The sequence below is a fragment of the Patagioenas fasciata genome, chromosome 2 (genome assembly GCF_037038585.1).
Source record: "Patagioenas fasciata isolate bPatFas1 chromosome 2, bPatFas1.hap1, whole genome shotgun sequence".
NCBI lineage: Eukaryota > Metazoa > Chordata > Aves > Columbiformes > Columbidae > Patagioenas > Patagioenas fasciata.
Window position 1 is genome coordinate 113,936,812 of NC_092521.1, and position 13,519 is coordinate 113,950,330.

Below are 13,519 nucleotides of genomic sequence, written 5' to 3' on the forward strand. Positions count from 1 at the left end.
GTTTGTGGTGGCTTGAGGTTGTCTGGAGTCATTTTAATTGAGATTTCTGTTGTTTGGTTCAGGTGTTTTTTGCTATTGCTTGTTTTGAGGAGGCTGGTTGGTGTTGTTTTAGGAAGGTTCTTCAGAGGGTTGGTTGTTCGAGTTTGTTTTTAGTGTTTTGGTCTAGATATGTCGGTTCAGGTTGCTGAGGTTGTTGGATGGTGCTGCTTTGATGCAGGTGGTTAGTGGCTGGTTCTTGAAGGCCGGTTGGTTAAGGGTGGCTGGTTGAGGTTGGTTAGGTGAGGTGATCTTTGGCTGAGGTTGTTGGATGTCTGTTGTGCTAGGTTGGTAATGAAGGTTGGTTGTTTTAGGTGCAATGTTTGAAGTTGGTCTTGGTTAGGATGTTTCCAGTGTTTAGCCTGAGGTTGGCTTAGGGAGTTTGGTTTAGGTTGTTTCAGTTTAGGTCATTGGATTTAGATTGTTTAGGTGGTTTAGGTGTTTTATGTTGGTTCTCCTTGGTAGGTGGCTTAGGTAGGCTAGAGTGTACATGTGTCTTTAGGTAAGACAGTTGAAGCAGATTTGCTTTCTGTTGTCTAGGTGAGCTGAAAAGTGACTGTTTAGCTTGGTTTAGCTTGGTTGGTTGAATTGGTTTTGGCTTGGAGTTGTTTAGGTTGGTTGAAATCTTTCTGTTTAGCTTGCTTGGTTGAGTTGGTTATGGATAGGGCAGAATAGCTAGTAGTTTTTAGGTTTGTTTTAAGAGGGGTCACTTTAGCTTGAGTTGGTAGGCATTAGTTTAGCCTGATGTAGGTTGTTTGGTTTACTTTGGTTGGTGCTGTTTGGTTTAGGATTGTTTAGGTTGTTGTAGTTCAGTTGGTTTGGGCAGGTCGACATCCATAGTTTGCTTTGGTGATGGTTCTCTGGTTCGGGTAGGGATTATTTTGGATTACGTTGGTTGTTTTAGGTAGGTTCTTTTGCTTGAGGAAGGTTGATTTGTTTGAGGGGTTTCAGTGGGGCTCGAGACCCACTTTGGTAGAGCAGGAGCAGCAGGCACTGAGGCCAACATGGCCCCAAGAAGGCCTGGCAAGGGGCCGTGCTCAACACTGCAGAGGAAGGAAGCAAGCCCCTGGAGGCACTTGCTGGCCCACCTGGGGAAAAAAGCCTTGGTGCTTGCCAGCTGCAGGGTACAAGAGGTCACCTTGCTGATGCTTGAGCAGGTTTGAGATTTTGGTGCTTGAGCTTTTGATTTAGCTTAGTTGAGGCTGCTTGCTTGGCTGGTTGAGGCTTGTTTCCACACGGTTGGTTTTGGTTGCTTGTTATACTTTGTAATAGGTTGTTTCTAGGTTATTTGTAGGTTGGTTATTTCTACCTTGTTTGAAGCTCTTTGTTTTGAGTGTTGTTTGACGTTTGTTGCTTTAGCTGGATTTCTCTGAGTTGTTTGAGGGTGTTTTTCTGAGGCTGCTTGTTTGCAGGTTGTGTGCTTGTAGGCCATTTGGGCTTGGTTGGTTTGGGGCTGTTTCAGTTGGCTTTAGGATGGTTGGTTTAGGTTGGTTGGTTTAGCTTGATTGCAGTCAGTTAGTTGGTGGCTTGAGGTGGTTTGGTGTCATTTAAATTTAGATTTCTGTTGTTTGGTTCAGGTGTTTTTTGCTATTGCTTGTTTTGAGGAGGCTGTTCGAGGTTGTTTTGGGAAGGTTCTTTAGGGTTGGCTGTTAAGAGTTTGCTTGTAGTGTTTTGGTGTAGGTATCTTGGTTCAGGTTGTTGAGGTTGTTGGAGACTGTTGTTTTGAGGCAGGTTGTTAGAGGCTGGTTCTTGAAGGCTGGCTGATTAAGGGTGGTTGGTTGAGGTTGGTTAGGTGAGGCGATTTTTGGCTGAGGTTATTGGATGTCTGTTGTGCTCGGTTGGTAATGAACGTTGGTTGTTTTAGGCGTAATGTTTGAAGTTGGTCTTGGTTAGGTTGTTTTCAGTGCTTGTTTGAGGTTGGCTTATGGTGCTTGCTTTAGCTCGTTGGTATTTAGGTTGTTGAAGCAATGTAAGTTGTTTTTTTTCATTAGGTGGCTTAGGGAGGTTGGAGTATACATGCGTCTTTAAGTAAGTTAGTTGAAGTAATTTTGCTTTGTGTTGTTTGGTTTGGTCGAAGTGTTTCTGTTTAGCTTCCTTTAGTTTAGTTGGTTGAATTGGGTTTTGATAGAGTAGAATAGTCAATGTTTTTTAAGTGTGTTTTAAGAGGGGTTACATTAGTTTTGGTGTTCTTGCATTAGTTTCGCCTGGTTTAGGTTGTTAGGTTTACAGTTGTTGATGCTGTTTGGTTTAGGATATTGAGAGTTGTTTTTAAAAGGTGAATTGGTTTGGGTAGTTCTCTTTCCATAGTTTCCTTTGGTTTCAGTACTCTGCTATAGATAGGGGTTTTATAGGGTGACGTTTGTTGTTTTAGGAAGGTTCTTTTGCTTGAGGTAGGTTGTTTTGTTTGAGGCAAGTTGTGTGCAGCATGAGGCCCACTGTGGTAGAGCAGGAGCAGCAGGCACTGAGGCCAAAATGGTCCCAAGAAGCCTTGGCGAGGGGCCGTGCTAAAGTTCCCAGGCTTCCCAGAGTGCCCAAGTGCCTCTGACCTAATGGATCTTGGGGGCAAGAATCCTTACCGTGCCTGTCAGGACACCAGGGACTGCTTCAAATCACTGGGATCCCTGGCAATATCTCTATCTGCATCCTATTTCTTACCATTGCTGGCCCTGGCTCTGCAGGGGATGAAGACAGCGACCTCTGCAGTTCTCCTCCAGAAGTCATTCCCTTGCTCTTACCACTGCTGTTCAGCTCAGAAGGGTGTCCATCCAAAAGATGAATCTTGCAGCACAGATCCTCCAGCAGGCTCGTCCAGCCTCCAGTCTTCTCCTTCCTCACTACCCGCCAAGGATTTCCACCAGCTTCTCAAGGGCTTCCTTGGGGATGTGTTGAGGCTGCCCCCGGGCCAGCTCTGGCAGTGGACACTGGAGGCTGCTCCTTTTTATCCTGCCCGGGGCATTGTGACCTCAGTGTTGCCGGGTGCTGGCATTGTGACATGGGGGTGACGGGGCACCTGTGTGCAGCCCCGCCCGCAGCAGCCCCGCCTGCCAGACCCTGCCCAGCATCCTATGGAGGAAGCCTTTGGGGTGCTGCCCCGAGACAGTCCCTGTGCTCAGGAGGCTTCATTGTCAAATGCTGAAATAAATACCACTTGAGATCTGTTGAGGATCTGGCAGCTGTCAAGACACTTCTCCCTTTCAAAGAGATCCTGGCTGCATCTAACCAGCCATCTAACTGGTACAATCCATTTGGGGAAAATATTCAGAAGATACCATTTGTTTTGTGTGTTTTTTTTCCACCTTGATTTCTTGCATGCACAATGGAGAAATGCCAAAGTTTAAGTTGCTCAAAAAATGGATTTGCGTCCACCATCCTCTTGATTAATATTGCACTCAGTAATATTTAACACTCCCCGAGCACTTATAATGTGATACGTGGCGTTTGTGAATTTCAGTGGGACAGTTCCCGTTCTGCAGAAGACTGTTGTGTCTGATGGAGACAAGAGCAGCGGAATTTGGCCAGCTGACTCGGTGGGCCAGCAAAAGCATTAGCAGGCTTAGCACTCCCATTTTCCTCCCATGCCTTGCGTCAGGCAATTACCAATTTTCTTTACTGGTGAAAAGAAGGTCTGGTAAGACTCTGTAGTAAACTGTACCTGTATCATAAAGCAGACGGGACAGGAGTATCTCAAAACCCTAGTGATTGGGTTCCAAACCATGGCATCCAATTACGCTTTTCAACTAGAGCAAGGACAGCCCTTACCAGTAAACTCTGTTGCAGTGTCAAAAACTGAGGTCCTGTCTGCACCCCAATAGCATGGGAACACATGGCTTGTTGGGTGTGTGCAACTGCATTACTCTTCTCTTTACAGGATTTTTGTCCTCCTCCCGCTTTCCACAGTTGCTTGAGGCTGTTACGTACCATTCTCCTCCAGACAGACATAATTCCTGCACGTAAAGCAAAGATCGTTTCGGGAACAATTTACACTTGTGAAAGATTGTGAAGCCCCTGGGGAGTTGAATATCATGATGCAAAACTGAGAGAAGAATGACAGACTTGGTGGCCGTGACATCTCAGACCCATAACGCTGAACTGTAGTTCTACAGCAGTAGCACTGGAGTCTGTGCTCCAGTTTATGTAGCACTGTCCTAAAAGATTCAGGCTATGCTAAAGGTAAGCAGTCTCCAGGATGCTCTGAAAAGTGTCAAAATACTGGGAAATATTTCATTGCTACCTTGTTTCTATCTCACTGAGCTAAAGGGAGGTGGGGAGGAGGGGGAGACATGTTTAATAACATTCCACTACATTTCTCTCTATGGGAACCACTTTGGAAATTTTCCTGGAAAAAAAACCAAGCCTGTAGCAGGTAGTCTCTTAGGATGATAGCTTCAGTCATTTTTGTATGCCTCATGCTGGAAATTGTGGTTTGAGAAATCTCAGTTCCTAGGTGTTTTGGTGTTAATTTCAGGTTTAATTTTTCTTAATCCCGGACATTTTCAGAAAAGTTTGGTCATTTCTTACAATAATCGGACAATACAGTGCTCATTCCAAAACACATTCAGAGGAGAGCCACCCATCTCAACGTATGCCGGCGGAGCTAAGTGAGCCATGGGAATGGCAAGGGGCTTGCCAGATCTGGGAACAAAACCTGTGCTTTGCTCATCAAGCGAGGTGGGGAGGCCACCTCTGCTGTGTCAGGTCTACTAGGAAGACGGATGCTGCTGCATCAAGGTAGACAGCAGTACATCCACCTCCTGAGATAGTCATGGATGGCATGGGGGAGTGGGGAAAAGATATACCTATCTGTTCACTTACTGAGCTGGGTAGCAGTCACGCTGTTTCTCCATGTCCATTTCTATTTCAGTTTGACTGAATTTATGGCAAGTGAGCAAAGGAGAGGATAGGGGAAGCTGATTCTGCAGCACCTGATGGGAAGAAGCTATCATCCTTGGACAGCAAGGAAGCACATGGTGGGCAACTGGAGAAACTAGGAAGTGGCCAGAACCCAGGCAAAAGCTCAGGGGGTCTTTGCAATGCTTTGGGAGGTAAGATGAGGAGCAGGAACCAAACTGTGCACATGAGGGGTGGAAACAAAGCACTGGCATGCTCCTACTACTAAAAGTAAGGTGGGACAAAGAGCCAGCGAGGCCCCCTGGCTCTAACAGTGTCAAGCTGCAAACCAGATATACATCCCCTCTTTGTAGCCTCTTCCTGGTGACATGAGTACTGATTTTCAGGTATTTCATTCCTGTCTCAGCAACAGATGAGGTAGCCCTTACAGGAGTATTGGTCTTTGGGTTTTCTCTACTACTTTGCTTTTCTCTTGTTGGATGTCAGTATCCCAGGCATGAAGGAAGGAAGGCATCTCCTGGTACAGTGGAGCTTGTGCCTCAAGGGCGCCCTGGCTAAGAGTGGAGGCATGATGCTAATCAGCAGTTTGAGTGTTATATTTTAGGCACTGACTGCCTGTTGTGGTTTATCCCCAGCCAGCAACTAAGCACCACGCAGCTGCTGCCTTCCCCCCTCAGTGGGATGGAGGAGACGATCAGAAGAGTAAAAGTGAGAAAACTCATGGGCTGAGATAAAGACTGTCCAATAGGTGAAGCAAAAGCCGTGCACACAAGGAAAGAAAAACAAGGGATTCATTCATTGCTTCCCATGGGCGCAGAGGTCTTCAGCAATCCCCGGGATATCCAGGCTCCATCATGCATAACCATTACTTGGGAAGATAAATGGCATCACTCCAAATGTCCCCCCCTTTATATGCTGTATATGTACCTCTAAATGTCCCCCAGCTTTTTTTGCTGGACATGATATCTCACGGTATTGGATATCCCTTTGGTCAGTTGGGGTCAGCTCTCCTGGCTGTGTCTCCTCCCAGTTTCTGCTGCACCCCAAGCCTTTTTGCTGGTGGGACAGTGCAAGAAGCAGAAAAGGCCTTGACCCTGTGTCGGCACTGCTCAGCAATAACTAAAAGATACCTCTATTTTCAACACTGGTTCCAGCACAAATCCAAAACGTAGCCCCACAGTAGCTACTGTGAAGAAAATTAACTCTATCCCAGTCAAAACGAGTACACTGCTGTCCTGAAAGCAGCGAATTGGTGTTTCTCTTCAACTGACCTCAGCACACGTGATATGTATCTGTTATAGTTATTTTTTGCTTTTAACTCGTTCTGTGAGGCAAGACTTAGGATAAGGGTGTGCCACTGCTTCTGGTTTTACAGCATTATTTAAAGCTGTAATGAACTAGTCATATTTTTCATTGACTTCCTAAAAAAAGATAAATGAGAACTATCTGTATCCATAGATAAGGTGCCTTGAGTGTGGATGCTAATGAGTAAGGCCAGTTGGTCCTACACAGAGGGCAGCACTCCATAGAGACCACTGTGGAGCTGCTTTTCTGGTAGTGGTTCTCTTTGTTGCATGAAAAGTTATCTTGGTGTATTGCATCCTACTTCAAGAATGGCCGTGTTTGTCTCAACGGGACAATGCAGTTGGTCCATTAAAGGTTTCTGTTTGGTACAGTATGAGCAGGTAGAAGAAACCATGCCACAGAGCAAGTTTCTTGCTCTAAGTTTTGTTTAGAATTCCTCTACCCTTCTGACTACGGAGTGAAGACGCAAGTGTTGGAATGTATATTTTCTACCTTATATTTCATTTTGATGTTAAGAACTTGATACTTTTGTGTGGAAAGGGAGATGTTTTTAGAAGTATTTAAACCTCTAGTAATAAAAACACATTGTGCGTATTCACACGAAATGCTTATCACACTTGGTAATTCTTAAGTTTGAAGCAAAATCAGGAAAGAAGCATCCAGACAAAATAACAAGGTGAATTGTTGTCCTGGTTTTGTTAAAAGAAAACAAGTTTCTCTTTTAGTGAATTTTGCCTGTCAGCTAAAGCCTTCATATTAGCTGCATTTTCCTGGAGAACCATATACATGTTTTGGCAAACCTAGCAATGGAATGCAAACTTATTGATAAGTATGGATGGACATCTCGCGAGAGGGGCAACGAGAAACCGGTGACCAAGAGACTGACCAATTGTGTATAACATTCCATTCACGTGAACACTTCATATACAAGTGGGAGATCACGAGGATCTCGTCCCTTTTTTCCCTTTCCCTTTTTCCTCATGGCTGACGTTAGGAGAGGACCTTGCTGGTTGTCCCTGCAAACTGAGGCCTAGTGACAGACTGAATCCAGCTCTGGTTGGCTACAGAGTCTAATCCAGGACTTTGGGTGCTGGCTCTGCAGTTTCTGAGACTTTCAAGATTGGTGTTGTATAATTTGTATTATTTTCTCTATTCTTATTAGTAGCATTAGTAAAACATCTTTGATTTTTCCAACTCTCTTCTCTCTGTTCTTCTTTCCCTCCCGATCACCTGTCCTGAGTGGGAAGGGGGGAGAGGGAGGTGCAAAAGGCGGAAATGGGGGGAGAGGAGGTTAACAATACATCTACCAGGGTTTTTGTTTTCATCCCCACAATCTTAACCCTCGACAGATAATTGGCGCCCAACGTGGGGCGAGAGAAAGGGGTATATTTGGAGATTTTTGGCTTTTCTACTGCTCTGATGTACCTTTCAATTTTCTTGGCACAGTGCCAACTCTTAGAGTTGTGATACTCGCATGTCCGTTTGCTTTGGATATTATTTAGTGGTATTAAGGTAAAGGGAATTACATTGACTTAAAGATGTTATGGCATAAGTTGTATCAGTTATTTTCTACATTGTGCTCGCTGATCCCGTATCTGTGTTGATGTTTCTTTCTGAATCGAAGTATTCATTATGTAACAACAAGAAACTGGACAGCGGTCATGATGATATTGTGTGGTTTGGCATTGGTTTATTTCATTATACTGCAGCCGCTAATGAGGAAATGGGGAGAGAGGAGGTTAACAATACATCTGCCAGGGTTTTTATTGTCATCCCTGCAGCCTTAACCCTCGACAATTGCTTCTCCCAGTTGCATTTGTTCTTCATTTCTTTGACCATCTGCACAAATGTGCAAGAAGGAAGTGCAAAGTGCAGTTGTTTTGAAAGTCTTTTGTGCTCATCCAGTTGAGCTGGGTTCCCCTGGTGAAATAACTCCACATCTCCGACACTAGTGAGGATCAAGGATCAAGCCCTCGCTCTGAAGCAAGACGTACTCCTCAACTGAATGCTTGCAAATCCTTCTGAGTTGAGAAATAAATGTTCCTATCCTATGGAATTGTTTTCCTTTTGGTACTCATTTCTAGAAATTCCTGAGCGGTTTCCCGTGTAAAAAAACATACTAAAATACAAGAACCTGAGAACAACAGTGCTCCATCAGAGAGAAGGTCCGTCTGGCCCAATATCCTGTCTCTAAAGTGGCCAGTCATCAATGTCTACAGCAGAGCACATGAGCAGAGCCAGTCTACTTCTGCCAGGGTCTTGGGGATGCTCCTAGGCCTCAGTGGCTGGGACCAGGCTCCCCTGGGACCCCCACCCACCGCCACCGTCTCCTGCAAGGGCCCAGGGGACGTGGGTCCCTGCCTGAGAATGTTGTCGGTGTGTGTGCCCGTCCCGTTTCTGCCCTGTCCCTTGCTGGGCCTGGGCCCTGCCCTGCCCTGCAGAGAGCTGCTCTCCTGAATGGAGCCCTCAGGGCTCGGTCAGGGCTTGTCATGCAGAACTGCAGGCTCAACAGAGCAGAATTCTTCTCTTCTATATGCTGACAATGAGCCCAATAACCATGAGACGATTTGTCTGAAATGCCAGGGGTCTTAGCTCCGTAAACACTTTCTAGTACACAAACCACAAATGATACAAGTCAAAACAGGATTTTATTTTAGGTTCTTTTATGTCATGTACTGACTCTGTTTACAGAGCCGATGCTCACAAGCATCAACACAAGCTCGTGTAGCCAGCAGCAGGCTGATGCATTCTTCAGTTCAGCTTGAAGAAACATCCCTTGCAGTCTGGCAAAGGCAAGTTACAGAACTGCAAGAGCAGCAGCAGGAAGAGAGACCAAGCTGTCCCTGGTTCCTGAAGAGGGAGAGTGAGAGGTATGAGGATCAGGAGTGACCATGCACAGAAGAAGAAGAAAAGAAGAAGAAAAGAAGAAGAAAAAAAGAAGAAAAGAAGAAGAAAAAGTAGGAAAGGAGAAGAAAGGAAGAATAAGAAGAGAAGAAGAGGAGGAGAAGAAAAGAAGAAAAGAAGAAGAAAGGAAGAAGTAGTAGTTGTATTAGTGCCTGAGCGACATAGTGTTCCACACTGGGAGGGCTGAAAATGGCAGATGCAGATGGCGTAGCAAGCCAGGAGACCTTCCAAGCACAGGCTGTTTTGCAGCAGCCAGAGCCCTTGGGGATATGGAATCCAGGGAAAAGAAAAGCTGGCCCCTGCTGCAAAGTTAACTCTGGGTAACACAGCCTGAGAGAGTCAGGGGCGGTGCTCAATACTACGGAGGACAAGAAGTAACTCGTAGGAGCACCCTTGGGACCCAGCCTGGAACTCCAAGAAGCTTTCTCCCCCCAGCTGCAGGGCAGGAAGGCCATCTTCCTGATGCTTGAGCAGCAGGCAGGAACCGAGCCAAAGGAACTGAGGAGCTCTGCAAAGTGGTCATGCTCAATGCTGCAGAGGAAGGCGAAAAACCCCCGGGGACCAGGGCCAATCTGCCTCGGGGGAAAATTCCTTCCTGACCCCAATGCTGGTGATCGGCTGTTCCCTGAGCATGTGAGCCAGACCTGGCTCCTTGTCCCACAGGCTGGCCATGCCTCCCAGGAGCTGCTCAAGCCCTATCCTCCCTTGACTTGAAGCCAGATCAGGGGCTTCCAAGAAAGCAAAAGTGCCTCTGGCCAGATTGACCTTGGGGGCAAGAATCCTTTCCATGCCTGTCAGGGCAGGAGGGGCTGCTCCAATTCGCTGAGACCCCTGGCAACATCGCTGTATCCTACTTCTTACCGCTACTGCCCCTGGCTCTGCGGGGGATGAAGACAGCGAGTTCCGCAGTGCTCCTCCACAAGTCGTTCCTTTGCTCTTACCTCTGCTGTCCAGCTGAGAAGGCCCGATAGATAGCCTTGGGCACCTCTAGGGGCTGGTGGTTCTAATCTCCTGAGGGGCTGTCCCTGCTGCTCAATGGCAATGCACTGGGCACAGCTGCCAGGTGTCCCTGACACCTCTTTTGCCATTCCGACTGTTTGTCTACTGTTTGTGGATTCTTTAAGGATTGTTGTTGAAGGTTCTTCCTCAAGGTTGCAGGTTGCTTGTTGAGGGTTTCTTGTTTCAGGCTTGTTTGGTTTAGGTTGGTTGTTTCAGGTCGGTTGGTAGAGGCTGCTTTGCTGTAGGTTGGTCAAGGCTGTTTGTTCTAGGCTGGTCTTTTGGTTTAGCTTAGTTGAGGCCGGTTGGCTGAGACTGATTGTTTGGCTTGTTGAGGCTCATTGTTTCTGGATAGTTGTTTCTGGTTGCTTTTTTTACTTTGGAATAGGTTGTTTCTAGGTTGTTTGTCGGTTGCTTGTTTCTACCTTGTTTGAAGCTCTTTGTTTTGAGGGTTGATTGACGTTGGTTGCTTTAGCTGGTTTTCTCTGAGTTGTTTGAGGGTGTTTTGTTGAGGCTGCTTGTTTGCAGGTTGTGTGCTTGTAGGCCATTTAAGCTTGGTTGGTTTGGGGCTGTTTCAGCTGGCTTTAGCTTGGTTGGTTTAGCTTGGTTGCATTGGTTAGTTGGTGGCTTAATGTTCTTTGGTGTCATTTGAATTTAGATTTCTCTTGTTTGGTTCAGGTGACTTTTGGTATTGCTTCTTTTGAAGAAACTGGTCAATGTTTTTTAGGAAGCTTCTTGAGGGTTGGCTGTTAGAGTTTGGTTTCAGCGTTTTGGTCTAGATATCTTGGTTCAGGTTGTTGAGCTTTTTGGAGGCTGTTGTTTTGAGGCAGGTTGTTAGAGGCTGGGTCTTGAAGGCTGGTTGGTTAAGGGTAACTGGTTTAGGTGGGTAAATTGGGTGAGATGACTTTTGGCTGAGATTGTTTGATATCTGTTGAGCTCGGTTGTTAAAGAAGGGTGATGGTTTTAGGTGGAATGTTTGATGTTGGTTTTGGTTGAGGTTGTTTTTGGTGTTTGTTTGAGGTTGGCTTAGGGTGCTTGTTTTGGGTCATTGGTATTTAGGTCGTTGAAGCAATGTAAATTGGTTCTTTTCATTAGGTGGCTTAGGGAGGTTGGTGTATCTATCAGTCTTTAGGTAAGTGAGTTGAAGTAGTTTTGCTTTGCATAGTTTGGTTTGGTTGAAGCGCTTCTGTTTAGCTTGGTTTACCTTGGTTTCTCGAATTGGTTTTGCATAGTGCAAATTAGCTAGGGTTTTTTAGTTTGTTTTAAAAGGATTTACTTTAGATTGGGTTGTTTTGCGTTCATTTAACCTGGTTTAGGTTGCTTGGTTTACTTAGGTTGATGCTGTTTGTTTCAGGATTTTTAAGGTTGTTTGTTCTAGTTCAGCTGGTTTGGGTAGGTTGCTTTCCATAGTTTGCTCTGGTTTTGGTTCTCTGGTTTAGGTAGGGATTTTGAGGATGACGTTGGTTGTTTTAGGAAAGTTGTTTGCTTGTGGTAGGTTGTTTTCTTAGAGGGGGGTTGTGCGGAGCACGAGGCCCACTTTGGTAGAGCAGGAGCAGCAGGCCCTGAGGTTTGAGATTTTGGTGCTTGAGCTTTAGGTTTAGGTTGGTTGAGGCTGCTTGCTCTGCTGGTTGTGGCTGCTTTCCATACGGTTGTTTTCAGTTGTTTTTTATACTTTGTGATAGGTTGCTTCTAGGTTGTTTGCAGGTTGGTTGTTTCTACCTTGTTTGAAGCTCCTTGTTTTGAGGGTTGATTGACGTTGGTTGCTTTAGCTGGCTTTCCCTGAGTTGTTTGAGGGTGTTTTGTTGAGGCTGCTTGTTTGCAGGTTGTGTGCTTGTAGGCCATTTAAGCTTGGTTGGATTCGGGCTGTGTCAGTTGGCATTAGGTTGATTGTTTTAGGTTCCTTGCTTTAGGTTTGTTGGTTTAGCTTCTTAGGTGTGTTGGGCTTGTTAGGTTTGTGGTGGCTTGAGGTTGTCTGGAGTCATTTTAATTGAGATTTCTGTTGTTTGGTTCAGGTGTTTTTTGCTATTGCTTGTTTTGAGGAGGCTGGTTGGTGTTGTTTTAGGAAGGTTCTTCAGAGGGTTGGTTGTTCGAGTTTGTTTTTAGTGTTTTGGTCTAGATATGTCGGTTCAGGTTGCTGAGGTTGTTGGATGGTGCTGCTTTGATGCAGGTGGTTAGTGGCTGGTTCTTGAAGGCCGGTTGGTTAAGGGTGGCTGGTTGAGGTTGGTTAGGTGAGGTGATCTTTGGCTGAGGTTGTTGGATGTCTGTTGTGCTAGGTTGGTAATGAAGGTTGGTTGTTTTAGGTGCAATGTTTGAAGTTGGTCTTGGTTAGGATGTTTCCAGTGTTTAGCCTGAGGTTGGCTTAGGGAGTTTGGTTTAGGTTGTTTCAGTTTAGGTCATTGGATTTAGATTGTTTAGGTGGTTTAGGTGTTTTATGTTGGTTCTCCTTGGTAGGTGGCTTAGGTAGGCTAGAGTGTACATGTGTCTTTAGGTAAGACAGTTGAAGCAGATTTGCTTTCTGTTGTCTAGGTGAGCTGAAAAGTGACTGTTTAGCTTGGTTTAGCTTGGTTGGTTGAATTGGTTTTGGCTTGGAGTTGTTTAGGTTGGTTGAAATCTTTCTGTTTAGCTTGCTTGGTTGAGTTGGTTATGGATAGGGCAGAATAGCTAGTAGTTTTTAGGTTTGTTTTAAGAGGGGTCACTTTAGCTTGAGTTGGTAGGCATTAGTTTAGCCTGATGTAGGTTGTTTGGTTTACTTTGGTTGGTGCTGTTTGGTTTAGGATTGTTTAGGTTGTTCTAGTTCAGTTGGTTTGGGCAGGTCGACATCCATAGTTTGCTTTGGTGACGGTTCTCTGGTTCGGGTAGGGATTATTTTGGATTACGTTGGTTGTTTTAGGTAGGTTCTTTTGCTTGAGGAAGGTTGATTTGTTTGAGGGGTTTCAGTGGGGCTCGAGACCCACTTTGGTAGAGCAGGAGCAGCAGGCACTGAGGCCAACATGGCCCCAAGAAGGCCTGGCAAGGGGCCGTGCTCAACACTGCAGAGGAAGGAAGCAAGCCCCTGGAGGCACTTGCTGGCCCACCTGGGGAAAAAAGCCTTGGTGCTTGCCAGCTGCAGGGTACAAGAGGTCATCTTGCTGATGCTTGAGCAGGTTTGAGATTTTGGTGCTTGAGCTTTTGATTTAGCTTAGTTGAGGCTGCTTGCTTGGCTGGTTGAGGCTTGTTTCCACACGGTTGGTTTTGGTTGCTTGTTATACTTTGTAATAGGTTGTTTCTAGGTTATTTGTAGGTTGGTTATTTCTACCTTGTTTGAAGCTCTTTGTTTTGAGTGTTGTTTGACGTTTGTTGCTTTAGCTGGATTTCTCTGAGTTGTTTGAGGGTGTTTTTCTGAGACTGGTTGTTTGCAGGTTGTGTGCTTGTAGGCCATTTGGGCTTGGTT